At 37.6% G+C, this 27,520-nt stretch overlaps 1 long non-coding RNA gene across 1 annotated transcript; it reads right to left on the bottom strand.

Annotated features, from left to right (window-relative positions):
• Window positions 1-17,754: 17,754 nt before the first annotated feature.
• LOC147336418 (uncharacterized) lies at window positions 17,755-24,144 on the bottom strand. Its single transcript, XR_015128531.1, has 4 exons — window positions 23,627-24,144; window positions 22,633-22,664; window positions 21,489-21,515; window positions 17,755-18,904 (listed from the first exon to the last, which is right to left on the bottom strand). It is a non-coding gene; the product is annotated as an uncharacterized LOC147336418 (long non-coding RNA).
• Between the last annotated feature and the right edge of the window lie 3,376 nt (window positions 24,145-27,520).

The following is a 27,520-nucleotide window of genomic DNA, read 5'->3' as shown; positions in this document are numbered from 1 at the left end:
AAAATACCAAAAGATATAGCGTAAATTAGCAGAAATAGCAGAATAGTTTAAAATTTGAACGGTGAAAATCGGCTGAAAATTGTGGAAGTAGTTAAGTGCCAAAAAGTGTACGGAAGCAACTGGAACTAGAAAAATTTGCATTTCCTGCGAAAATGCAGTGTGGATGCTTAAAGCTGAAGCTGTATGCAAAAAGTAGCTGAAAAAGCTGAAAAGTTGCAGAAATTGTAAAAACTTTGCAGAAGCAAAAGAAGTTTGCTAAAATGGAATAACTTAGCAGAACTGCAATATCTTAGAGGAAACATAATACTTGGCAGAGATACAATAGCATAGCAGAATTTAGCAGAAATATTGTAACTTACCAGAAACATGATAACTTCTCAAAAATACAAGAATTTAGGAGAAATAGTATAAGATAACAGAAAGAATATATTTAGCCAAAAATACTTAAACATTACAGAAACACTATGATTTAGAAAAATAGTACAACAGAGCAGAAATATTGTGATTTACCAGAGACACTGTGATGAACTATGAATATTGTAATTTTAAATTGAGACTATGTTTTAGCACAAATATTATAATTTGGCAGAAATACTATAATTTAGCAGAAATACTATATTAAGCACAAATCCTATAAAAAGCAGAAATGGTATGATTAAGCACAAATACTACATTTAGTAGAAATACTTTGTTTTAGCACAAATCCCATAAAAAGCAGAAATACTGTACTATGATTTAGTAGAAAAACTATAATTAATCAGAAATACTAAATTTAGCAGAAATACTATATTAAGCACAAATACTATGAAAAGCAGAAATAGTATGATTAAGCATAAATACTACATTTAGCAGAAATACTATATTAAGCACAAATCTTATAAAAAGCAGAAATACTATATTAAGCACAAATCCTATAAAAGCAGAAATAGTATATTAAGCACAAATCTTATAAAATAGCAGAAATTGTGTGATTTAGCACAATAGTAATAAGTTAAACAGAAAAATTGGAAAAGCAAAATGGACAGCTGAAAAAATGCTGAACATGCTGAGGTTCCCTCAAATACACTTGTTAAATGACAAAAATCAGCAAAAAAATTTATGACTGCCACACAATTACAAATATGTACACATGAGGAAACACACATGCACAGAGAGACACACACACAAGATCCAATTCAGTCAACCAGTCTAAATATATTGAATTTGAATCTTACAATGGGATCATCCCATTAAAAGGCTTTCTCTCTCTCTCTCTCTCTGTCACACACACACACACATGCACACACAGGGAGAGAGAAGTAAGTTTCTAGGTCAGCCTGGGAGCTGCTGAATTTGAATCCACCAATCAGAGAGGCTGTGCACTTTTCCCCACCAAAACAGGTGCATCTGTTTACACACGCAGCAGCACAGAGAGACACAGGATTTTTGCAGTCTATTTCTCATAGTGACGACTCCCCTCAAACAAATGACCGTAATTTCCTAACCGTAGGGGCTAGAACGGTCATTCTTACACCGTTTTGTTCAGAAGAGATGGGGGAATCTTCAAGTGTTGACAATTTAATATTAAAATATGAATTTTTAGAGATATATGACATGGATGACTTGTTGACTTAGAAGCCACGAATTCCCCAATATGCAAATTTGAATGCCTGAGACCACATATGTGATTGGCTGGCTGGGAAGCCGTGCAGGCCCTGATTTGTGGATTTGAATTCCTCAGCCCTCAGATATGATTGGCTGGCTTAGAAGCCACGAAGGCCCCAATATGCAAATTTGAATGCCTCAGGACACTTATTTGATTGGCTGGGAAACTGTGCAGGCCCTGATTTGAAAATTTGAATGTCTCAGTCCTCACAGAGGATTGGCTGCCTGGGGACCTGGCAGAAATATATAGAAATACTATTATTAAGCATAAATACTACATTTAGTAGAAATACTATGTTTTAGCACAAATACTATAAAAAGAAGAAAAACTATAATTTAGCAGAAATACTATATTAAGCACAAATCCTATAAAAAGCAGAAATACTATAATTTAGCAGAAATACTATATTAGGCATAAATCCTTTGAAAAGCAGAAATAGTATGATTTAGCAGAAATACTGTATTTAGCACAAGTACCGAAAAGTACCAGAAATACTATGATTTAGCAGAATAGTAATAACTTATTGAAACACAAATGCACAGAGGGACACACAAACACAGGCTCTAATCCAGTCAACCAGTCTAACTATGTTCAATTTAAATCCTACAATGACATGCTGCCAAATAAGGGCAGGGTCCTCTCTCTCCCACTAAACACACACACACACACACACACACACACACAGGGAGAGAGGACTAAGTTTCTAGGTCAGCCTGGGAGCTGCTGAATTTGAATCCACCAATCAGAGAGGCTGTTTACGTTTTCCCGCCAAAACAGGTGCATCTTTTTACACACGCAGCACAGAGACATAGACCTGCTTCTTTCAGTTTATTTCACATAGTGAGGATTCCCCTCAAACAAATGACCATAATTTCCTAACCATAGGGGCTAGAGCGGTCATTCTTACACCGTTTTGTTCAGAAGAGATGGGGGAATCTTCAAGTGTTGACAATTTATCATTAAAATATGAATTTTTAGAGATATATGACATGGATGACTTGTTGACTTAGAAGCCACGAATTCCCCAATATGCAAATTTGAATACCTGGAGCCCACATACATGATTGGCTGGCTGGGAAGCTGTGCAGGCCCTGATTTGTGGATTTGAATTCCTCAGCCCTCAGATATGATTGGCTGGCTTAGAAGCCATGAAGGCCCCAATATGCAAATTTGAATGCCTCAGGACACATATATGATTGGCTGGGAAACCGTGCAGGCCCTGATTTGAAAATTTGAATGTCTAAGTCCTCACAGAGGATTGGCTGCCTGGGGACCTGGCAGAAATATATAGAAATATATAGAAATACTATGATTAAGCATAAATACTACATTTAGTAGAAATACTATGTTTTAGCACAAATACTATAAAAAGCAGAAATACTATAATTTAGCAGAAATACTATATTAAGCACAAATCCTATAAAAAGCAGAAATACTATATTAGGCACAAATCCCATAAAAAGCAGAAATAGTATGATTAAGCATAAATACTACATTTAGTAGAAATACTATGTTTTAGCACAAATAGTATAAAAAGCAGAAATACTGTAATTTAGCAGAAATACTATATTAGGCACAAATCTTATAAAATAGCAGAAATAGTATGATTTAGCACAATAGTAATAAGTTAAACAGAAAAATTGGAAAAGCAAAATGGACAGCTGAAAAAATGCTGAACATGCTGAGGGTCCCTCAAATATACTTGTTAAATGAAAAAATCAGCAAAAAAATGCACAGGGAGAGAGAAGTAAGTTTCTAGGTCAGCCTGGGAGCTGCTGAATTTGAATCCACCAATCAGAGAGCCTGTGTACTTTTTCCCGCCAAAACATGTGCCTCTTTTTACACACGCAGCACAGAGAGGCACAGGATTATTGCAGCCTATTTCTCATAGTGAGGACTCCCCTCAAACAAATGACCATAATTTCCAAACCGTAGGGGCTAGAGCGGTCATTCTTACACCGTTTTGTTCAGAAGAGATGGGGGAATCTTCCAGTGTTTACAATTTATCATTAAAATATGAATTATTAAAGATATTTGACTTCTAATGCACCATAACTGAGTAGAGCGAAGCAAAAACTGCCTTGACTTGCCCTCAAACAACGCTTTGTGACTTGAAATCTATTTGGAGTATCGATATCATTCTTTCACCGTAAGAGACAGCAGGCTTTGGTGAACAATCATGGAAATTTTCAGGTCTCTGTGGAAATCCAACAAAAAGTTATGACGAGAGAAAAAAGTGGTTCATTTCCACAGTTTGAAATCTGAAGAAATCTGAGCGAAGGACGAATTTCCTACCCTCAAACAAGTCCAACTCATTTCAGAACGGTAATAGGTGAGAAAGAAATTCTTGAATTGTGAGCGTCAGGGGTGTCTGAAGATATTCGGGGACAAGCCTCATGTCTTAACTTTGCTTCGTTAAGGAGATATGACGATTCGAATATGCCTCTCATTACAGAAATCCAGCGGTGATTTTGAACAAGCTCTCCATTCACTTTATATGGAGAGTTTTCTGACATTGTGTTGGTCTGAGGAGATTTGCGAAAATTCTATAAATCCCACAACAATGATAGTGACATTTCCTGAAAACCAGCAAAAATACCTACGTTTTGATGTATAATTTGTGGAAGTTGAGTGAAAATTGAGCAAGTAGCAAGAAGTTGTTCGGACATGAAGTGAAAATTGCAAAACCTTCAGTGACACACTGGAAGCCAAGAGCATAGCAACCATAACAACGCATGTATTTTGTGAAAAATCACAATTTTGCAACTCAAAACTTTAAGAGGCATAAAAGTAAAACAGTAGAAGATTTGAAAAAGCTGAATCATACCTGAATAGCCCAATAATTTGTGAACATTTTAAAATTTGAATGGTTGTTCTAGGTGAAAATATGAGGAAGTAGTTAAGTTTCAAAAACAAGCAAATTTTAGCAGAATTGCAGAAGTTTCCCATTCATTTCAATGGGACAAATTAAAGGAAAAAAGCTTAATATTTTAAAAAGTATAATAGCAAAAAATACCAAAAGTCATAGCGCACATTAGCAGAAATAGCAGAATAGTTTAAAATTTGAACGGTGAAAATCGGCTGAAAATTGTGGAAGTAGTTAAGTGCCAAAAAGTGTACGGAAGCAACTAGAATAATAAAGAATAAAGAGAAACAGGAACTCAATAGTGTGGATGCTTAAAGCATCCACACAATAATAAAAATAACTAGAAAAATTTGCATTTCCTGCGAAAATGCAGTGTGGATGCTTAAAGCTGAAGCTGCATGCAAAAAGTAGCTGAAAAAGCTGAAAAGTTGCAGAAATTGTAAAAACTTTGCAGAAGCAAAGGAACATTGCTAAAATGTAATAATTTAGCAGAACTGCAACATCTTAGAGGAAACATAATACTTGGCAGAAATACAATAGCATAGCAGAACTTAGCAGAAATATTGTAACTTACCAGAAACATGATAACTTCTCAAAAATACAAGAATTTAGGAGAAATAGTATAAGATAGCAGAAAGAATATATTTAGCCAAAAATACTTAAACATTACAGAAACACTATGATTTAGAAAAATAGTACAACATAGCAGAAATGCTGTATTTAGAAAGAAAAATATAATATAGTAGAAATAGTATGATTTGGCTGAAATACTTTATTTAGCACATATACTGTAACATGACAGAAATTCCTCCAATTAGTAGTAATACTTTAACATAACACAAATGTTATGATTTGGCACAAAAATCATGATTTGTCAAAAATACTATGATTTAGCAGAAATACTATGATTGAGCAGAAGTACTAAGATGTAGTAAAAGTACTTTGATTTAACAGAAATACAATTATGGAGGAGTAATACTTTAAAATGGGAGAAATATTGATACACACTGCATTTCCTGCGAAAATGCAGTGTGGATGCTGTAAAGCTGAAGCTGTCTGCTGAAAATAGTTGAAAGTAGCTGAAGAAGCTGAAGAAATCAAAGTCAGTGTTTAAAAAGTTGTTGAAATTTTAATAACTTTGCAGAACAACATCAAGTTAGCAAAAATGTAATAACTTATCAGAAATGCAATAACTTAGAAAAAACATAACAATTCAGCAGAAATGTTGTAGTTTACCAGAAGCTACAACTTAGCAGAAATGTAATAATTTAGTCGAAAATTAATAACTTGGCAGAAATATTACAACTTACCAGAACTGCTATAATTTTGCAGAAATGTAATTATTAGAAAAAAAATGTATACAGATAACAGCTGAAAACGATGAAGTAACCTCAAAGTTATTTTTTTTTATTTATTTAGGACAGTGCATGTTAATGAACATAAATGTAAAAAAAAAAATTACATGAATGTAAACATACCAGATTATAGCCAAGGGCTAATTTCCATCTGTTGTCCTTAAGCATAAAAATAGACATAATAATTCATAAAAATTCATCATTCATTCATAATAAAAACTCCATCACCAAACTTACACATACACACCACTCTGTTCCCAAATAAAACATTAAAACTATACAACTCATACATGATCACACACTTGATTTGTCCATAACCAGTTTTTAACCTTTGCCTTAAACAAATTGAATGTCGAGCATTCTCTAATGGGTTGAGGAAGACTGTTCCACAGATGGCCACCCTGGACAGAAAGGACGTTCTGCCCAAATGCTGTCCGTCTGTGGGGTATAAACAAGTCTCCTCGGATTGTAGCTCGAGTGGTCCTGTCTGAGCTTTCTTTATGCCTAATGAACTGCTTTAGTGGTGGTGGAGCAAGGGAGTGTAAGACTTTATATATTAAACACACTCTTTTAAGTTTCACTAAGTTACTTGTTTAACTGTGAAAAATGACCAGAAACATTAGAAAAGAAAGAAAACCAATTCAATTCAATTTATATAGCGCCAAATCACAACAAAAGTCGCCTTAAGGCGCTTCATAGATACAGAGAAAAACCCAACAATCATATGACCCCCTATGAGCAAGCACTTTGGCGACAGTGGGAAGGAAAAACTCCCTTTTAACAGGAAGAAACCTCCAGCAGAACCAGGCTCAGGGAGGGGCGGCCATCTGCTGCGACCGGTTGGGGTGAGAGAAGGAAGACAGGAATACCAGCCAGCAGATAAACTGATGTGAAACAAAACCAAGGTAAAATTGCAGAATTTACACAGTTGGTGAAATGTAAAAATGGCAACAAAAAACCACAAACAAACAAACAAACAAAAAAACAAAAACAAACAACATTTAGTTAATAAATGCACAAGATGATTTGATGATAAATATGGTACCAATCTACAAAATACTGTCGAAATGAAGTCCACATTGTGATATATTTCAGGTGTGGAGAGTCACACAGCTAAACAATCGATGTGCATATTTAAAGAATCAAATAAAGAACATTGTTGTGGAATAAATTACAGTGAATAATAATCACTGCCCTGCGTTAGAGAGTGACTTATGATGAGGTATTAATTGGCTTAACTTTACCTCTAACAGCTTTTCACATAGTGCTGTGACCAGGGTGAAATCCATCATAAAGTAACTGTAAACAGTAGAACCATTAGCATGAATGTTATGGTTCTACTCTGATCAAAACTCAAGTCAGCTGTGTGACCTGATATAAAATGATAAAGAGGAACACATATAAATGACCTTTATGAACTTTTCAAAATGACTTTATATGTCTGACCCATTATCTATATATATTAGAGCAGATGTGGAAAACCACTGTTAGACCTACTCTATACTAACACAAACACAGTCACAAATTCATTGCTAGTGTGACATGTGGTCCTTTTTGCCTTTGACCAATGATATGCTGGTTACTTGGACCAGTTTAGTATTTGCTGTCACAGAGGAATGTTAACCATAAATCCAAAAGACAAAACTGAAAAAATATGTTAATTGCAAACATGTTTTTGCTTAGTAAAAGGATTGAAATTACATGGAAACTGTCACCTTAAAGCCTCATTGTAAATATCATCACAAACAGATGTTTTCCACACGGTTAACAAAGCTCCACTACATCCAATCACTGCATATAAATCTAAAAGAAAACAACAACAAATAAATTGTAATTAACACAAGTGAAGTCTAAGGAGCTTGGAAAGAAAAGCGTCTGGACTTCTTTGAGTTCCTTGAAGACATTTCACCTCTCATCCGAGAAGCTTCTTCAGTTCTAAGGGTCAATGGTGGAGAGTCCCAGATTTAAACCCAGTGGGAGTTTCTCCCCAAAGAGGGACAAAGAACCCCCTGATGATCCTCTACCTAATCACATGAGCCAAGGTGTGAAAGTGGGTGTGGGTCCCAATCAGCCAGGGTTTCGGGTGAGCTCATTGTGAAACCTGGCCCCACCCTATCATGTGATTTCCTGAGGTCAGGAAATCACCCACGCCCACTCCCAGGATGTGAGTGGACATTACGGTGTCTGGGGAGGGAACTCAAAACTGGATTATAGATGGCAGACAGTTGGTGTCGTAAACCACCGCCTCTGTTCAAAGATGGTCGCTCACAGTGGACGTAAATGGCTTCTTTCACTCCTCCATCTGTCCAAAATGTGAACATTCGCATCCTCAAAGAGTGACCTTTGTCCTTTAGATGTAGATGAACTGCTGAGTCTTGTCCCGTGGAGGTGGCTCTTCTGTGTTGTGCCATGCGCTTGTGAAGTGGCTGTTTGGTCTCTCCAATGTAGAAGTCTGGGCATTCCTCGCTGCACTGTACAGCGCACACCACATTGTTAAGTTTGTGTTTAGGAGTTTTGTCTTTCGGGTGAACCAGTTTCTGTCTGAGTGTGTTGCTGGGTCTGAAGTACACCGGGATGTCGTATTTGGAGAAAACTCTCCTGAGTTTTTCTGATACACCGGCTACATAGGGGATGACAATGTTGTTGTGTCTGTCTTTCTTATCCTCCCTCGCTGGTGTCTGATGTTCTTTTCTGTGAAGCTGGAATGCAGGCACACTGGACGAGCTTGTTCTAAAAAATACAGAAAAAGGAACATTTTATTTGTGTTAAGGCCTAAAAACTACAAATAAGTTATACAATGAACAATGTTGAAATACCTTATAGGTGCTGTGGGCCACATAACCAGAATCCAGAGCAATCTCACACTCGCATGATGGTGAGGAAAGACATGAGCTCTGCAGGGAGGTTTGAATGTCTCAGTTAGGACACTGAAGAACTCAGAAGACAACAATACCTGCACAGAGAGACAGAGTAGAAAAAGCATAGATTTGTAATCCATAATGTCAATTAAAACTCAAAAAGTGTCAACAAGTATAATCATTTGAGTGTGGAATTATTTATGCAATAAACAGGATTTTAATTAATTAATTGAATTAAAAACACTGACATTTTTTATCAAAGATAAAGAATCATACCTCTCTCTGCTCTGAGGATCACTGAGCATCTCTGACAGGAAATACAGTTTCCTCAGTATGAGTCATCATTGATGGTCTCAGAGGTTGTAGTGTGGCAGCATGATGATGGTCTCCAGATCAGGCAGGAGGTCAGGTGATGGGTGTGTCATCTTCTCCATTGAAGACACACTGGTATGGCAGTTCATAACACAGCAGTCTCCTTGTGGCATGTAGTTATCTGTGCAGTCCAGCACTGATGGATCAGGTTTGGCTCAGCAGTTCATGAAGATGGTGTTAAGATGTTGTTGTTTCAGCTGAGGATGGTGAAGTTTGAAGGTTTTCCCACAAAGGAGACTGTGCCCTATCTGAAAAAATATATCTAACAAAACACGTGCTTATAACACCACCCACCCAGCTCAGCCCCCAAGTGTCTATGTAATGCTGGTATGGGGTGTCGGTTACTAAGTTTAATTAGTGCATCAGAAAGCGGGAGCTACACCTAAAGCCCACACTTTCTGATGTCTTTGTTTATTAGCAGCTTTTTCCAGCTGCTCAGAGAATTCTGACTTGGCCTTTATCCACCCAAACCCAAACCCACCCGGATAAAGGCCAAGTCAAACTCACACACCATACCAGCATTACATACACACTTGGGGGCTGAGCTGGGTGGGTGGTGTTAAACTGTAGTCGGGAACTTTCAGAAAACTATCCATTTACTTCTAAATCAGTTTTTATACATATTCTGTAAGCTGTACTAATGTTTTTCTCTACATAATGTATCATTATAGACATCTCTGGTAGCCTAAAGATAGTTTAAAACTTTTGACATTTTTTACCTGTAAAACATGATAAGCAAAAACTCATTCATCACAAAAACTTTTGATTCTACAAAATCTACTATAATCAAGAAAATATAATTGTCTGTATTTGTTCATGTATGTCATCATAATAAATACCTGCATTTATCTGGGATTTATTTATTTACTATTTCATATTTTAAAGCCCTTGGAGGGGAAGATCTCGTTTGTTGAGCTACATACGTCATAGTAAAACGATTTAGTCATTTAAAACATGATGTTGGTTTATCAAATGTTGCAGCACATTTCAGATCAGAGGTGCATGATAGCAGATGTTCTCTGCTCTGCATGAATTTCAGCAATGATTTGGTGAAATGATTAATAACATTGCAATAAGAAAGGGTCTTCTGACAGACAGAGTAGGGAAGACCCTTTTTTCAATGAAAAATCTTTTTCATGCTCTACAATCAGTAAACTCTGTAACAAACATGATCTGTAATTGTTTCAAAACTCACCAGACGACTTCATGATTGGCTCAAGGACAGGACACAAAAGACAGGGTTGTGGTAACTGTAATATGATCTCAGAACACCTGAATGAAGACATTTCTGTGGTTGAGAAATAAAAATGAGGTCAAGCAGGGTGTTCTTGTCTGTAGTGGCAGAAGTGATCAGCTGTGAATACCCTCTCGACTGAAACTGCTCCAGAATCTGTTTTCTTCCACTCTGCAACTGGTTCTCATTAAAATCTCCACACACAATTATTGGGTGACAGTCCATTATTTCAAGTGAATCTAAAAGACTTACCAGGTTTTGCATAAACGGTGTCAAACTGTAGTCAGGGGGTCTGTACACAACAGCAATGAGTGCAGGGAATGGAGCCTGAACCTTCAACACTAAAAACTCAAGATCAGTGACATTATGCAGATACTGTTTTACCTGAACCTGAAAATGATTCCTCAAATACACAACAACTCCACCACCACTTCTGCTGGCCATGTGAGGAAAGTTTGTGTAGGACACATGTCTGTTGCGTTTGAACATGGTGTAGCCATCCAAATGAAGACTGTCTGCAACAAAGGAGCCTTGAAGGTGAGACTCAGTGAGACACAAAACATCTGCTAAACACATTTCATGATGACTCTTGATGTCACTGATGTGAGATGGCAAACCCTCCGTATTGTGATGGATCAGTGTAAGAGTGTCAAGTCTGCTGGCTGTTTCTCTGACCTGAAGAAGAGGCATCATTTCCTCAACACTGGCTTGTCTCATGGTTTGGAGCGCTGCAGTTACCTCGGGATTGGCGTAAATCTTTTTCTCATCCAAGTCCTGTAAATAGAGTCCACTGAGAGACGTCACCCTGCTGAGAGCAACGTAAGCCATACCTGGTTCAAAAATGTTCTTCATTGAAACTACAGCTGTCTGTGTTGTAAGACCCTGAGTTTTGTGAATTGTGCAGGCGAATGCTAGCTTTACAGGAAACTGTCTGCGTACTGCTCCTTTAAACTTCAGACTCTCCTCTGCTCTCTCAATGTAAACCAGATCATCAGATGCTGCATTAGCACTGCGGTTGTGTCTCATAGGCTGCCGGTTGTCCATCCTGAGCCCCAGTTTAATTATGTGTCCATCATTTTCAGATCTCACCACCTTTACCAGTATACCAAAAGCACCGTTGACTAAACCGTTTAGTGTGTCCAAGTTTCTGGTCAGCATAACTCGAGCTCCTTCAGCAACATTCAGAGTGTCAGGTAAATCATTTCTCCCACCTGTAAATGGTTTGTCTCTTCGTTCCATTCTGCCTGTACATTTGTCCTTCTGGAAATCGTCTGCATTGATGATTATAATGTTTGAATGAAGCTTCTTCAGGGTATCTGTGTTGTGGGATTCCACATTCTTGTTGGTGGCATAAATGTGTAAGACCTCAGTTGGACATTCTTCTGGTGCAGTCACAGCCTGTGACAACAAATCTCTGTCGCACTGAGAAAGCTCATCTGTCTTTTCTTTGACTCTAATCCTGTTCAGCATCTCTGCAAAGGCCACATCATCTTTCTGACGCATGATCTCGGTTAGAGTGATCATCTGAAAATGCTCCTGCCATAGGTCAATCTGTTCTGGATCGTAAACACAGAGAGGTTTAGACTGTCGCACTGGTGGCAGCTGGTAAAAATCTCCAACAGCTAAAACTGACATTCCACCAAAAGGTCTCTGAGTGCCTTTGATTTGTTTCAGTCTTGCATCCACATAAGCAAAAAGGGGTTTTGAAACCATTGAAATCTCATCAATAACAATAATTTCAGCATTCATCAGCTCAGATCTGACTTCATCCAGTTGGTTACCAAGTCCTTGAATGGGTGGTTTCAGACTCCTGGGTAGTTTCAGTAGAGAATGTAACGTAGAGCCACTGATAGAAAAAGCTGCTGTACCGGTAAATGAAGTCAGTAAAACAGTTGGATTTGATATGTCAGCTTCTTCTGCATTAGCAGGCAGTCTGCTCAGGATCTTTGATGCTTCAGAATGAATACACTTAATCAGATGTGACTTTCCAGTTCCTGCACCACCGTTGATATAGAAGAAAAATGGATCTGGGTTCAAACCACAAACTCGCTGAATACACCAGTCTCTTATGGCATAGAACACGCAGGCCTGCTTCTGGTTCAGATTCTGATACATTACACGTACCACGGCTGGATCTACTGCAGGTTGTTCTCTGACGGCTCTGATCTTTGTTACAGCATCAGACTGACGACTGTAGTCGGGAACATTCTCCTGTTCGTTCTCATCATCAGAATGTCTCTCAGGAAGATTCTCATCACATTGCAGCCTCACAACTTCAGATTCAGGAGCAAGATTACACCATTCATCAATCACAACATCCCTATTTTGTTCAAACTCTTCCAGTGCACTCTCGATATCCTCAGAGTTCTTCTCATACTTGTCTTTATTTCTTTTCACAATCCGTTTCACAGACTCACTGTGGTCTGAACATGGAAGTCGCACAAAACCTGAGTTGTAGAAGGACTGATAGGTTTGGAACCCTTGTGGTTTCAGTTCCTGCTCTGATCTGTGTGGAAGGTAAAGTCTCAACAGTCGACCATAATATTGCTCAGGATCTTTTTCCTGTGAACAGTGGTAATATCTGATTATAGCTGGTTTATCATTCTTTCGCCTTTGTACAAATCCAAGCTGGTTTAGAAGAGGAAGCACATCTTTTCCTTCATTTGGACCACTCACCAACCTGCACAAGGCAGCAAAATCAGCCAGTGACATTTCCTCATATTCTGGGGTCTCAGGTCTGCATTTGTATTTATCACTCAAACTTGTCATCCAAATATTACAACTGTCATGTGTTGTGCTTTCCAGGAAGCTCATGGGGCGACTCATTTTTACTGGGTTATCATCTGTTGGTACAAATACAACACTGCGGGAACATTTTTTCATTTTTAGGCCACAGACTCGAGTCACACACTCCTGTGCGCTGATTTCTCTCTTTTTTGAGTAAGCCTGCATCACAGCTCTCATTTCATCACATTCATTGACGGTGTTCTTATCAGAGTTGTCAATAACTGTCTTCAGGTATTCAGAGAGGCCAGATTCTTTCTTTGTTATATATTTACAGAGGTATTCTATACATGAATAGGCATTCAAAATTAATGAGACATCTAAATTAGAGTTCCAGGCTTCAAGCAGGTCTGGGTTGTAATTGTTGATCCAACACTCATTTGGGTCACGTTTCAGAATCAGAGCTGTTTTCTTGTTTATGTCTTGGAGGCATTGTTCATACTCATTCATTGTCAAGTTGCATCGTGACAGAATCTGCTCTATGGTGAGGGAAGCAGCTTCAGGTTCCTTCAGCAGGTTCAACAAAGGTCTGAGTTTGGCTTTTGCAGCTTCAGTGTCTGAATCCTCATCCTGTCTCACAATCATTGTTCTTGTGGCTGGTGGTTTGGGAAACCCAAATCTACAACCAGAGTTCACACTCTTAAAGCATGTCTTTGTGTGGTTTTTGCTGTGCTTTTGTAGCTCAGTGACTTTTTTGTGCAGTTCAGGTTGTTTTTCTGGATCAGGGAGTTGAGCTGAGATGTATCTGTCCACAAAGTCACAGACAGTTTGGTCATCATCCACATCTACTTCTACCTTTTCTCGAATCCACAGCAACATATGTATATGTGGACTACCTCTGTGCTGGAACTCAACTCTGTAAAAGTAATCAATGATCTCACCAAGGGGCTGTGCAGGAGAAAAAAGCAAATCTCTGAACAAAGCCTCAACACGCTTATCAAACATCCGCATGGTGGTTACTGGATTTGATCTTAGAATTTCACACTTTTCTGACCAGTCCAGGGCTTCAAAATCAACCTCTTCACCTTGCTGTCTCTTTATTGCTTGAATCACTTCAGGCCATCTCATCTCAGCAGCAGAGAAAGTGACAAAGAACTGAGGTGTTCCTATTTGGCGAACCATGCTGAATAGATCTCTGGTAGTTTTCTGCCAGTAAGCTGGAGTTCCTCTGAGTGGCTGCATAAATCTGATTGCATCTTTATTTCTTACCAGCTTCTCTACTTCTGTCTTACTTTGTAACATTCCTGATGTGATTTTGCGTCCATCTTTCGTCATAGTTTTACCTTTCCTTAGCTGTATTGTCATGCTGGAATTAGCCAAGTGTATTTCAGTGACAAACTGTGAGAAAAACAGGTAATTTGTGTCTTTAGCAAATCTTGCATCAATGTTGAAAAGCCTTGACTTGAAGTATGCACTCGGTGTGAGCTTGAGACGTCTCTTTTCATCAAGTGTATTCTGACCAGTAGGAAACTGCACAGGAAATGCCATGGCTTCCAAATGAGGAGTTCTGAAGAAGCTAACAGGATTGTTTCTTTCTGCAGGAGCCACACAATATGTGTTATCAGTGAAACAGAGAATCTCTTCTGAAATGTCTACAGGCTGCAGACAACTTTCTAGAGCAAAACCTCCATTGTTCAAATCACTTTCTGGTTCATCTGGATTTTGTTCCTCTGGTTGTTCATCGCAGGATTGCATATTAATATCTTGGTCACTTTGAGACTCACTTTCACACAAAAGGGCATCTTTTTCATAGTTGTCAATTTCCATTAAATCTGCTTCATTATAATCATCACTTGCCATGCTGGCTTCATCACTGCTGTCATCATCAGGTAACGTTGGATCACAAAGCAATGCATCATCTCTGATAATAATATCTGTGTACTGTGGATGAATTTGTTTCAGTTTACGCAGAGCTTGAATGAGTTTAGACCAGGTGACAGTCTGGAACAGCTGATGGCCTTTGTAGCACAGTCGTCTTTTCAGCTTTATCCTCATGATCTGTGATTGGCTTCTGATCCTCGGTAAACTGTCAACTGTTTGTTGGACCTCAGATGGTACACACACCACATTACCACGTATGAGTCTCTGTCTCCCCTTTGGAAGAGGAATAATCTTAGCAAATGGTATGCATTTGGCAATCAGATGTCTCTCCAGAATGTTGAGATCACAAAGTTCAGCTGGAATATCCTGCAGTTCTAAACCATTAACAGCAGCAAGCCTGGGCATGCATCCACTTTTGAGGGAACTGTGACACGTGTGACAGATATACTCTTTTTTTCTCTCAACAGGAAAGCTGCAGTGATCATGACATGCTTCATCACACACATGAACAAATTTACCAGTTAGGCACTGATGAGCTACAGTCTGGTGTTTTGAGTAATTTTCTCTTTTGCAGATTTTCACCTGATTAGGAAAAGAAGCTTTTAGACAAACAGTACAAACATAAGATGGTGCTGACTTAATGTTAGATCTGAAACGAGATATGGCCTCATTCATTAAAGTGTTCTCTGGATGACACTGTAAACTCTCAGCTGGTCGATGCATCTGGCGATATTTCCGTTTTATATTCATTGCACATCTGATATTATGCATCTGTCTGAAAGAAAAACTGTTCCAATATTTTACTCTCATTCGTTCTCTCATATTGCCCTTGTGTTGTTGCTGAAATTGTTTTTCTTCTCCATACCGCTTTGTCATATAAGATCGTTTTTTCTGTTTAAAATCTTTGCTTTTTTTATATAGGTTATATACATATGACCTCATGTAAGCTTTATGTTTCTCTCTGAATCCAGCACAAGTTCTGTATATTCTTCTTATATGTTCCTTCTGCTTTTCTCTGAATAGGGGATTGTCTCTATATGTCCTTATGACACGTTCTCTTTTTCTCTCTCTAATTTTAGCACTTTCTCTATACATCTTTCTCAAATGTTCTGTGTTTCTCCTTATAGGTAGCATTTAATTTATACAGCTCATTTTTGTACAGACTCTTTTTCTGTCTGTGATCAGGATCATTACACTTCTTAGTTGAGTTTTTTTTCTTTGTCTTGAAGCTTTCATCAAACCTGTACATCTGCCTTTCTTTCGTCTTCTGATTTTCCTTTCTCTGTGGTAGCTTTTGTTGGGTCAATAATCTTCTCCTCATTTTTTGCCTTTCATGTTTACTATATTTCAGCAGTTTATCTGAGAGTTCCTCTGTTATCTTAGTTGAACTGGAGGCACTGTTTGAATCATTCTGAGGAACAGAATCTGATGTTACCTGAGTGTCTCTTACAGAAGATGCAGAGGTTTCTATTTCTAAATAATCAGAAGGACGATTGTTCAGCTCAGCAGCTGGCTCATTTGAATAATCCACTCTGGATGACATCACTTCAGTAGCTAAAGTGTCGGCCACAGTTTTCTGTGTCTGCTCAGTGGACTTTGGAGTTTCAAATTCAGGTTCATTTAAAGCTGGTGCTGGAACAGTTGTAGCTGTTTGTCTGTTTTCATCAGCATCTCTTTGGTCAGCAGCGTTTTCACTGTGAAACTCGATGGGCTGTAGCTCATAAGTGCAGCTTGGTGCGATGCTGAACATTCTGTACAAACGTTTGATCCTGTCAATCATGTCATTAAGACGTGTGAACTTCAACATAACTGCAGTTCCACCACTTACACTTAGCGAAAATGGCATACCAGTAGACTTACGTGGGTGAGGGTCAAAATATGCATATTCACCTGAAGTCAGCCTGCTAACAGCGATGACTGTTCCTCCCATGACTAGCAAAGCATAGCGAACGTCTGAAGCCAAACACTGTAGTCCCTGTTCAAGGCTCGGAAAGTGATCTGTACCATCAAATGTGCCGTAATGAGCAAACTGAGACATGTCGACTTGATACTCGTGTCTGCGGCTGGTAACAACTGAGGGAAGCTCATCGCAGGCTAGAAACACACTGTTCACAAACCTCAGTCTGGCATCTGAATAGACGGCATGGCCTTTGTCCAACACACGGTTTAGATCTGCTCTGGTAATAAATTCATCCTCGTGTAAGAATGACAGGAAAACCAAACTGTTAGCCATGCATTGCTGATTCCGGTACTTTCCATACCTAGGAGCGGCCTGGCTTCGGGAAGCACAGACGCTACTCACTCGTGGACTTTCACTGTTTGTAACCTGTACATGAGACTGTCCTGGAGCTTGTCCATCATGCTGTGTTTGTACAGTTAGCTGGGGTTTAGTCTGGATTACCTGCATAACTTCAGGCTCTGGGACAGACACTGAGGGAACACTTCTCTTTACCACATCTGCATAAGACACTGTGGCTGTCTGAACACTGCTCTGCACTTCTGTGCTGGGAAAAGTTGAAACACACACCTTTACCTGCTCACTGCTCTGAGAAACATTCAGCTGTTCTTTCTCCTTCTGACGTCTAAGCTTCTGAGACTGAGACCTTTGACCTTTTCTTGGCATTTTGCTGAAGTACAACCTGGAGCTTATGTGGTTATACACAAATGTAAACAAAACTGAACCTTGAAACACAGAAAAACGTATAACTCCTCAAATTACTGTTAAATCTGAGAAATGCACTATTATATATAAAAAGCTGATTTTCTACTCCAAACTCAAAATAAAGGAAATTCCAAGTTCTCTGGAAACAATTTGATCCGTTTTATTGTAGCTCTTTTTGAAACTGTATAATTTTACTTATATATTTTTAACCAGACTGGTAAATAATTACAACTTCTGTAAAATGATATACAGAATAAATCTCAACAATCAACAGGCTATAATAAAAGTCTTAGCTCTTAGGAGAGTTTATGTAAATCTTTCAGATATCTAAAATTGAAATCAAATATATGGAGCTTTGGTGGTGTGGTGATAAGATGACTGGTGATGAGGATTCTTCAGCTGGATTTTCTGCAGCAGTCAGGAAACAGGAAGTCCTCAGGCGCTTCTCGATGACAATACTAACTGAATACTTACACTGAGTGACAAAATGGGTTTGTCCTTAAATAATAATACTATAAACTTGCAGTCAAATGTTATAGCCAATGAAACAGACTAACAGACTGGATCTAATTTATTATTTATCTGAATGTATGTATTACAAAATAACCAGATTATCTTATTACAAATAAACTTATAAAAAGGTGATATTTTATACAATTGATCAAAGTAAGCCAAACTAGCAGTCCAAACTAAAGTCTAATGCAAAATTAAAATGACAAATGTAGGGCTGTGTAAGTAGTTTCTACTATAAGTTCTACTGTACTGTAATTCTACTACTGTATATTCAACTTGTAATTTCCAGCAAAATTACTGAATGTGAGAGAGTTTAAAGACAGGAAAGAAAGAGCAGTGAGAGCAGAGATCTCTCAGAATTCTGTAACAGATAGATTGGATTCTGAAAAGGATTTCTGAAAACTTGGATTCTCAAATTAGATAGAGCAGTAGAGATAGAGGGATACAAGATGGAATGGCTTTCAAATTAGATAGAGCGGTAGAGATAGAGGGATACAAGACAGAATGGCTTTCAAATTAGATAGAGCGGTAGAGAGAGGGATACAAGATAGAATGGCTTTCAAATTAGATAGAGCAGTAGAGAGAGGGATACAAGATGGAATGGCTTTCAAATTAGATAGAGCGGTAGAGATAGAGGGATACAAGACAGAATGGCTTTCAAATTAGATAGAGCGGTAGAGAGAGGGATACAAGATAGAATGGCTTTCAAATTAGATAGAGTTGGGAGAGTGATAGGATAGACAGAATTGCTTATAATGATAGAGAGAGAGAGAGGATCTTCTGCAGCAGGTCACCTGTAAGACACAAAAGGCCTGGAATTAGTCATATTTCCAACATGCTTGGATTTACCATATTCTTCAGACTATATGGCACACCTAAAATCCTGTCATTATCTCAAAAACATACAATGTGCCTAGTGTATCGATTCTGGTTATGCTTACTGACCTCAAACGGGATTTCTGTGGTACACAGCGCTCAAAATTCTGTCAAATATTTTAGTATTACTTTGGTAAGCTACAAAGCTGCGCTGCTTGATGTATTGTCGGAGCATTATGGCTACCATAGTCAGGACCCTCGTAGAGTAATTCGTACGGTGCTTCAACATAACATTATGGTGTGTGTACAAGGACCTGGCACGTGCTAAGAGACATGCTTATGAAGCAGATTTCAAACTGATCAACCGATGAAGAGTTTGATGGATTTGTGGATGAGGAATGAACTGAAAAAGTGAGTGTATTGTTCTGTATTTTATGTGTTACAACTGAACAGTGTTGAGAGTTGTTTGTGAATGACTTGAATAAAGTTTGACTTATCTGACTGTTTTGTTTGGCTTAATCTGCCTTAAAAACAGGCTTGTTTATTGACATTATGCCTTATAATCTCAAAAATACAGTACATGTAGGGCTTTAAATACTAAAGACTTCTACAGTAAATTATTGGAGTGAACAGAATGACAATGTTTAACAAATGATGGTGGAACTGTTATAAGGACATTTTTACGTTCTATTAAAACAATAAACTAAGTCTAAACTCAAACCAAGACGTGCTGCTACAGTAACTTACTGTAAATATTATATGGTCCAACAAAACCAACACACTGAGGTTACAGCAGACAGTTTCAGGTCACTCTGTATGAATTTTGGCAAAATGAGAAATTTGGAGACAGCTAGTTTCTACACAGCAGTTTCTACATATTTCAGTCACATTTGGGGCATGTTTGATACACAGCAATAAGCACTACACTAAATCTATAATAAACTTATCATAGCTGATATTAAGGCCTAATTAGCAAAATTTAGTATGATGATAATTTCTTTGTAGATCATTTCATGATAAAAAAGAACAGAAGTGAGTGCTGTATCTGAGCTGTTGCATGTAAGATCTTTGCTGGAGATTCCCACATTTCTTAAACAAACAAACATGACTTTCAGACAGTTCATCTTTTGTAAATTAGGGCAGGATTATTTTCAAAAAACAGCCTTGATAAAAATATCAAGCCACTATAAAATGTCTTATGTTTATGTTTTCATCCCACCTATATTTTGCAAGTCATTATGACAAATTACAAAAAGCAGTTTTTAGGCAGTGATTTAAGGGAAGAAGCTTTTGAAATCCACAATGCCCTACCACCAGTGGTCTCAAACTCTGCTCCTTAAGGCCTGGTGTCCAGAAACTTTTCTATGTGTCCCTGTTGCAACACACCTGAATAACATTAGTAGGTCATTAGCAAAACTCGACAGAACGTGACTGCATGCTGAGGTGGTAATTCAGCCATTTGATTCATGTTATAGCAGCTCATGAGTGAATGAACATGATGCAATGAAAGTACTTTTAGAAGTACATTTTTCCAAACACTTAAATTACTTAAATTTGAGTAGTCTTAGGGGATGTCACTTCAGCACACAGTCAAATTCTATCCTCTCACTAATGACCTACAAATGTTATTCAGGTGTTTTGTAACAGGGACGCATGGAAAAGCTTCAGGACACCGGCCCTTGAAGAGTGGAGTTTGAGACCCCTGTCCTATGTGAATATTTAATTGTCCCTAAACTGCTAGTCGTGAGCTGCTCTAATGTGAAACAAACACATATAGTTCTGTAAAGGTTTACAAAGAGATTTCTAAGGATCTGGAGACCCCAGAAAACAGAAACCCTCCCAGATGTTGTAGCTGAACAGGCAAAAACAAGTTGCCTAATAATATCTCAATGATAACCAACAGCTGTGCTGACTAACTGCACTAAACTGAATCATCTATAGTGAGAGAAAAACACCAGAATTAAAGTCAAACATGGTGCTGTTACTGTGATGTCCCAGAGTTCCTTTACTTACTACTTCAGGACCTACATCAACTCATCAGGTCCTGGGCTTAAGTTTAATCACACTTAGGATCTGAAGCACACAAGCAAGTCCAATTGAATGAATGAAACAAAACACATGGTGTAAACAAATCAGTCTGGACTTTAATGAAATTAAGATTCTTGGTATGACTTGAAAACCCTATATTGGGCCTTAATTAAGACTTTTTTCTTTTCTTTTTTTGCCTGTCCTGTTTGGATCTAAGTAAGACAATTCTGAAATTATAGTGGACCAAAATCAACCAGTGATGTAAACCAATCATTACCAGTTACTGTAAATGCTTGATGGTAATTGTTGCTATCAGGGCATCCACAGCTGGGTATTAGAGACCAACATGTTTTTACATTAGACCAGGTTGTTCTGGTTCAAAAATGAAATCGGCACTTTAAAACTGCTTTTTGTATTTATCCAGGTCATCCTTGTTAGATGATTTGAAACATGTGAAAAAAGCATAAACAAAATAAATCTGCAAGGAAGAAAGACCTTTCTCAGCACTGTACCGCAGACAAAACCTTTACTTACCAGACTTGAGACGATCAGATCAGTATCCTAGAGAAAGGAAACAACACATCAGATCACTGTTTAATGACTTAGACTGTTGAACCTCTTCGCACACAATCCAATTTACTGTGACATGAAATAACTAGTAAAATCCTCAATTTCTTCAAGCCTTTATGAACTCACTGTAGTCTGAAGAGGACAAACTTTAGTTACAGAGTCTCACATGGCGATAACATGTGTAATAAAGGCATGCATACTACAGAAGTGCAAAGAAGAGGCACCAATATTTGTTGGTACAGATTATGGCTTTTTAGCTCCATCATTTTCTATCACAAGTCAGTGTTTAATAAAGTGTGGAAAAACCACAACTGTTACAATCAACAGAAAACCTCACCAGGTTTTAGTTCTGATCTGAATATGTAAATCCTAAAATACATGTAAATTCTGACATGTTATAGTAACAACAGTGGCACACCATTTTGCAATTACAAAAAATATAATAAAAAGTCCTTCCATTGTACCTGTTGGCAGGAATCTTTTTGTATTTTGCAATATTTCCCTTTTATATAAAATTTTAAACACATTGTATCAAGCAAATTATTAAGAAACTGATTTGAACTTGGTGTATATAAATTACACACAGGCTTTAACATACACAACATTGCCTACTCACAACTCTGGTTCTCTGAGTTTTTTATTATTGCTTAAATGTTTAACCTACCACTTCTGTTCACTCAGGCAAAAATACTTCTATAGTGGTCTGACTTTAATGTAATACATAAGCAGAATATGAATGAAGATATAAAGCAACAACTGTGGTGCTCTTAAGTGTTTAAGCTACCACTTACACTAACTCACCTAAAATGCGTTCATAGTCGTGTCTGCTATGTAAATCCACAAACAAACGGAGAACACAAACAACTGTATAAAAACAGTTGTTTGTGTTCAAACATAAAAATCAGACACAAATGGCCTGTTAAACTTCAGGGACAGTCAGAGGTCATGTGTGGGGCCTTTGCTGCTACAAGGTATAAATTCTGACCATTTGTTTTTGCTCATCAATAAATGGTAATGTCACAAAAACCAAACTACGTTAGGTAAGTTGCTAAACATGTTACACAGTGACAATGTCATATTACTGCAGTTACAATTGCTGCTTACTTACCAGCAAAGGCAAAACCAAAGTTCTGTTTCACTCTGTGTAACAAAAGAACAAAAATACAGAATCAGACAACTGAAATCAGCATCAGAGTCAATACTGCATCACAATCTGTAGTGAAAAAAAAATCAGTTAAATTCTTTGTTTACAACAGCTTTACTATAAACACCCCATCTTCTCTTTCTGCACCTTATTAAAGATTTCTGTCTTTATTAAGGTGATGTGTCGTTTTATCAATCTGCAATAAGCCACAGAAATTCCTCATTAACGTAAAGCTCTAATACTTTACATAACACAGCAGATACCACAAGCAATGATTTGCTCGCACTGCACACTTGATCAAATGATAACATCACAGTTTCAAAGCATGCAACAATCACAAATAATACTTGATACTATAAATGCTTGATGGTAGTTCTTCGTATCAGGGCTTCCACAGCTGGGTATTAGAGACCAGCATGTTCTCACATTAGAACAGATAGCTCTGGTTTGGTTTTCTCTGCTTCATACGTGAAATCATCACTTTAAAATGCTTTTTTGTATTTATTCATATCATCCCTGTTAGATGATTTGAAACATGTGACAAAAAAGCATGAACAAAATAAATCTGCAAGGAAAAAAAAGAATTTTCCCAGCACTTTACCTCAGACAAAATGAACTCACTTTAGTCTAAAGAGGGCAAAATTTAATTGCAGAGCCTCAAATGGCCTTAACATGTGTAATAAAAACAATAATTACTAGAGAAATGCTTTGATAAGCCTTTAAAATTAAAATTAGACATAAATGGCCTATTAAACTTCAGGGACATTTTTAGGGACACTCAGAGATCTAGTCGGGGGGGGGGGGGGGGGGGCTTTACTGCTTATAAATCCTAAATGTGTTTTTGCCCATGAGCAAATGGCAAGATATCACAGAAAGCCAAACTATTGTATATAAATTGCTAAACATGTTACACAATCCCAATTTCATATTGCTTCAGTTACAATCACTGTTTACTTGCCAGCAAAGGCAAAACCAAGCTTCTAGTTCACTCTGTGTAACAAAAGACAAAGAACAAAAGTACAGGATCAGAAAACTCAAATCAGCATCAATACTGCATCACTCTCTGTTGTCAAAAAGATTCACTAAACTTCTTTGTTTACTACAGCTGGAATACAAACAACAACTCTCCTCTGTTTTCTTTGGTCTACATCTCATTTAAGATTGCAAAACACTCATACATGAAAAACTGCACGGTGTATATTTTTAAGGCTTTAATATTTGAGGTGGTCTGCATTCAAATTCTACTTCCTAAAATATTACCAACTGCACATAGTATCATTAAATATGCTGTAGTTTTAAAATAAATATCTATGTACCATACTACTAATAATATACTGCCATATTTTATTTATGTGAAGGTGGGCTGTTGTTTATTTCATTAATTTTCCACAAAGTGAGAATTTAAACTGTGCTGCAGATTTAGGTTGGCACAAACAAGCCTTGTTAAACAGTTCTTAAAAATTAAAGTCTACAAATTAGGAGTTCTTAATATTCTTGGGCTATGTCCACATGTACACAGGTACTTTTGAAAATGGAGATTTTTCTATCCTTTTGCACCTTTCGTCCACACTTAAACGGCGTTTTCGGTCACTGAAAAACTAAAAACGCTTGCCAGGATATTTTTGAAAACTCCGTTTTTGCATTTATGTGTGGACAGGGACACGGAGAAAACGCAGCGCCTTTTTTGACATCACACTGTGCGCCACGTTATTGTTTCAATGAAATGCATTTCTACAATACGGTTACTGTTAATTGTTCTCTCTGCAGTGTTTAAATGCTTACATATACACACACAGTTACTGTCCCCCGACACATATGACTCGGTTCTGCTTTTATGCCCCATCTTTGTTTGCTATTTCCCACCGAGGCTTCTAGACTTTTCCGATTGGCCAACATTTCTACACGGTTAGGAATATATCGCCACCTGTTGCTTTGGTATGTTCCTAGCAGAGTTTTCCTTCATTTCTGCGTTTATGTGTGGACGGGATTGTTTTTTAAAACGAAAACGTAAAGTCCCAGTTTTCAAAAATACCCGTGTATGTGGGGACATAGCCTATGTTTAATCCCCAGTTTCTCCCCCCCCCCCCCCTCCTTTCTCTTAATTAATCCACAAGACCTGGACAAACGTGACTCTTTTTCTCGTGTTCGGTCAGAGGCGGTAAAATGGCTCCTTTGATCTTGCCGACAGCTGACACTGAATCTAAGATGGCGGTTTGTTTAAAACTTTACAGCATAAAGAATGAGGCTGTTTTAACCAACTGATTTGTGAAGAGAACTAACTGCACCTTATTTAACAGACTGAGAAACACGAACACACCAAATGTAATTAATAAAACAACACAATAACCGTGGTTTACCGTCAAATCTTCATTTCACACTGGGCTCATAAGAAGGCTAGTCGTTAGCATTTGGGTTGTTAGCTTTAGCTCATCAAACACTGCTTTTACATACAAAAATGACAACTTTTCACTAAAAAGCAACCATTGTGTTACTTTAACATGAGTTATACCTCGGCTGGCTTTATAAATCACTAACAAGAACTTGTTAAATCGCGCAAACAGAGTATAGACATTTAGGAGAGGAGAGGAGAAGCAGAGGCGCAGCACTCACCCAGAGCGGACTCAACGAAGTGTTCAGAAAGGCGGATGTCCGGCAGTCAGGTAAAAGATGAGGCGTTCACGGGTCGTAGGAAATTCCAGTATTACACACAATGGGCATTGTAAACATAAAAAATGTAGGTAATTTTAAATATTTTATACAATATCTATTTGCTACAGAAAAAAACTAGCAGAACTTTAATTCTATAAGTTAAATAAATATTATTAGAAGGCTCTTCTCCTGAACACCAACACCAAATAGCTGGTGATAGAGTTCACCAGACCTAAAAAAAACAAACAAAAAAGACAACCAGTCCAGGACAGTCTGCAAAGATGTTTTAAAGACAATATATTTATATATATATATAAACCTTATCCAGTAAGGATTCCCCTCAAACAAATGACCATAATTTCCTAACCGTAAGGGCTTGAACAGTCATTCTTAATTCTTACACCGTTTTGTTCAGAAGAGAAGAAATGTATAGAAATAGTATGATTAAGCATAAATACTACATTTAGCAGAAATACTATATTAAGCAGAAATCCTATAAAAAGCAGAAATACTATATTAAGCACAAATCTTATAAAATAGCAGAAATAGTATGATTTAGCACAATAGTAATAACTTAAACAGACAAAATGGAAAAGCAAAATGGACAGCTAAAAAATGCTGAACATACTGAGGGTCCGTCAAATATACTTGTTAAATGACAAAAATCAGCAAAAAAAAATATAATAGCCACACAATCACAAATATGTACACATAAGGAAACACACATGCACAGAGAGACACACACACAAGATCCAATTCAGTCAACCAGTCTAAATATATTGAATATGAATCTTACAATGAGATCATCCCATTAAAAGGCTTTCTCTCTCTCTCTGTCACACACACACACACACACACACACACACACACACACACACACACACACACACACACACAGGGAGAGAGAAGCAAGTTTTCAGTCAAGCAGCCTGTGAGCTGCTGAATTTGAATCCACCAATCAGAGAGGCTGTGTACTTTTTCCCAGCAAAACTGGTGCCTGCAGCACAGACACAGAGAGGCACAGGATCTTTGCAGTCTATTTCTCATAATGAGGACTCCCCTCAAACAAATGACCATAGTTTCCTAACCGTAAGGGCTAGAGCGGTCATTCTTACACCGTTTTGTTCAGAAAAGATGGGGGAATCTTCCAGTGTTGACAATTTATCATTAAAATAGGAATTATTGAAGATATTTGACTTGTAATAGACCATAACTGAATAGAAGTGAAGCAAAAACTGCTTTGACTTGTCCTCAGCTGGCTGGGAAGCCATGGAGGCCTCAATATGCAATTTGTATGTCTCTGATATGTAAATTTGAATATTACAGTTCTCACAGAGGATTGACTCCCTGGGGACCTGCCACAAATATATAGAAATACTATGATTACCCAGAAATACTACATTTAGATGAAATACTATGTTTTAGCACAAATACTCTGGTTTTGCACAAATATTATAACATAGCAGAAATACAATTCTATAGCAGAAATGCTATATTTATAAAGAAAAATATAATATAGTAGAAATAGTATGATTTAGCAGAAATACTACAATATGGCATAATAAAAATGATTTAGAACAAATACTATGATTGAGCAGAACTACTAAGATGTAGTAAAAGTACTTTGATTTAACAGAAATACAATTATGGAGGAGTAATACTTTAAAATGGGAGAAATATTGATACACACACACACACACACACACACACACATACACAGAGCTTAAATGGAAGAGTATTTGTGCCATGGAGTGTTAACAAGAATGTGAGGTCCATATTTGAAAAGCTGGTAAAATCATAAAAGTTTGCAGAATTGTAATAAATGGTGAATATGAATTACTGGTCTGTGACAGTGTATTAATTTGTAGGGAAAAAAAACATGTTGACCAAGGTGGAATCGAACCCACGATCTTTGACTTGCAGACCCGTGTCATTACCAACTGCGCCACTGGGAAAGGGAGGAGCCGATTTGAAAAACAGGCTCATAAGGAGTCAGAATTAGATCGCGGTGAGAGGCGAAAAATGCCGTTTTTTGGAGTTACAAAACGTTGTGTAACTCAAAAACTAGGTGGACTAGAAGCATAATTCTTCTACTGGCTGAATCAGCGGACTTTGGTGTACTTTGACTGCTATTTACATTGCTCTATGTACATCTGTCACTGAGATATGACGAGAGAGGAAACGGAAGACCTCAGATATGATT

The sequence above is a fragment of the Aulonocara sp. 'chitande type north' Nkhata Bay genome, linkage group LG3 (genome assembly GCF_057382095.1).
Source record: "Aulonocara sp. 'chitande type north' Nkhata Bay isolate Kocher_YH1m ecotype deep benthic linkage group LG3, A_spYH_male_GT1.1, whole genome shotgun sequence".
Taxonomy (NCBI): Eukaryota; Metazoa; Chordata; class Actinopteri; order Cichliformes; family Cichlidae; genus Aulonocara; species Aulonocara sp. 'chitande type north' Nkhata Bay.
Note: the sequence above shows the minus strand (reverse complement) of the source record. Positions and strands in the feature narration are given on the sequence as shown.